Genomic DNA, 2,582 nt, shown 5'->3' on the forward strand with positions numbered 1-2,582 from the left:
AATAAAGTTAAAAAAAAAGAATAAAAGGAGGAAAGAAAAAATGAAGAAAGAAAGAAAGAAAGAAAGAAAGAAAGAAAGAAAGAAAGAAAGAAAGAAAGAAAGAAAGAAAGAAAGAAAGAAAGAAAGAAAGAAAGAAAGAAAGAAAGAAAGAAAGAAAGAAAGAAAGAAAGAAAGGGAAGGAAGGAAGGAAGGAAGGAAGGAAGGAAGGAAGGAAGGAAGGAAGGAAGGAAGGAAGGAAGGAAGGAAGGAAGGAAGGAAGGAAGGAAGGAAGGAAGGAAGGAAGGAAGTTTTTATAAAGTTAAAATCACCCTGATACCAAAACAAGACAAAGATGCTGCAAAGAAAGAGAACTACAAACCAATATCCCTGATGAACACAGATGCAAAGCTCAACAAAAATCCTGGCAAATAGGGTCCAACACCTCATCATGACCAAGTAGACTTCATTCCAGGAATGCAAGGATGGTTTAACATATGTAAATCAATCAACACAATGCACCATATCAACATAAGGAAAAATAAAAACCATATGATCCTATCAATAAATGCAGAGAAAGCATTTGATACAGTCCAACACTCATTTATGATAAAAACTTGCAACAAGATGGGAATGAAAGAAACTTTTCTCAATATAGTCAAGGCCATTTACCACAAGCCAATGGCAAATATCATTCTCAATGGAGATAAACTAAAAGCCTTTCCTCTAAAATTTGGTATAAGACAAGTTGCCCCTCTCACCACTCCTACTCAGCATAGTACTGGCAGTACTTGCCATATCAATTAGGCAAGAAAAACATATCAAGGGCATCCAGATAGGAAAGGAAGAAAGCTTTCACTGTTTGCAGATGACATGATATTATATATAAAAAAAACCCTAAGGAATCTACAAAGAAACTTCTAGAAACAAAAGATTCATTTAGCCAAGTGGCAGGCTACAAAATTAACATGCAAAAATCAATGGCCTTCTTATACAGCAATAATGACATAAAAGAAATGAACATTAAAAAATAAAATAAAATAAATAATCTCAATCACATTATGACACACAAACTCAAATACCTGAGAGTCAACTTAACTAAAAAGGTGAAAAACCTATACAAAGGAAACTACAAACACTGCTTCAAGAAATAAAAGAAGACACAAGGAAACAAAGATACATATCCTGTTCATGGATTGGGAGGATTAAAATGACAATACAACCAAAACATTGTAAATACTTAATGCAATTCCTCTAAGAATGCCCATGACATTCTAAAATGAAGTGGATCAAACACTCCTGAAATTCATTTGGAACAATAAACACCCACAAATACAAGGCAACCCTTAGGAAGAAGGGGGGAGGCATCATTTTCCCCAACTTTAAATTGTACTACAAAGCAATAGTCATTAAAACAGCCTGGTATTGGAATAAAGACAGACCCTCAGATCAATGGAATAGACTTGAGTATTTAGAGAATGATCCCCAGACATACAACTAATTAATCTTTGATAGAGGGGCAAGAAATGCAAAATGAATCAAGGAAAGCCTCTTCAACAAGTGGTCCTGGGCCCAGGGAAAAAATGACCTAAGCCTGCCAACTCAAACATGAAGTATAGAAAGAGTAAATTAGTCACAAAAAAGGAGCAATCAAACTTAATGATTGAGATACAGTAATGAGAAATAAGGCTATATATGCCCAATAATCATTATAACAACTTCTCCTAATGTATGGAATTGAGGGAATCAGAAAATCATGACTAATGGTTTGAGAGGTTAGGATTGCTATTTGTAGCAAAGAGAAATACAGGCTGACAAGTGAACAGACTTTGCTTTATAAATGACTGATGGATGTGCAATGAGACACACTAAAAGAAGTATTATTTGAAATTCAGATTTAGCAGCATGTCCTGTACTTTATTTGCCTTTAGAACAGTCTTTAATGTCTCTGCAGGAGTGTAAGATGCACAGGCTCTGCTCTGCTAGGCCTCTGTCTGGTGGTAGAAACAGAAGACACTATGATCCCTCTAAATACTTCTGCTTGACAACAAGGAGACCAAGAGGGCCAAAGCTGCCTGCAAAGATGCAAATGGTAGGTTGCGGTGGACTCTGGAGTTACTAACATTTATCATTTGGTCCCGTTTTTATTTTATTTTATTTCATGGATTTCTTTTGGGGGAGCCACAACCAGTAATGGTCAAGGCTTACTCCTGACTTTGGTCTCAGGGTCCACTCATTGTAAGGTTGGGGGGAGCCTGTGTGGTACCAGTGATCAAATCCGGGTCAGCTGTATGCAATGCTAATGCCTTCCCTCTGTATTATCACTCCAGATTTGCTCCCACTTGAGTATTATCATTGTTTCATTATCTCATAACAGTTTAAACATGTTCTTATTCCTGATAGTATACAAGTGATGATGATGGGTTTCTGTGTTGGTCTAGGGCTCCTAGATTGAGTAATAAAATAATGAACATTAAGTAAAACAGACTCAGGGTTGGAATTAAAACCATTTATTGGAAACAAGAGGAGATAGGGAAGAAAACTTCCCACACCAGGAAGGAACTTAGCATAGGAACAAGTTGTTTTGTGGGTTTGATAGGAAAACT

The sequence above is a fragment of the Suncus etruscus genome, chromosome 9 (assembly GCF_024139225.1).
Source record: "Suncus etruscus isolate mSunEtr1 chromosome 9, mSunEtr1.pri.cur, whole genome shotgun sequence".
In the NCBI taxonomy this organism is placed as follows: domain Eukaryota; kingdom Metazoa; phylum Chordata; class Mammalia; order Eulipotyphla; family Soricidae; genus Suncus; species Suncus etruscus.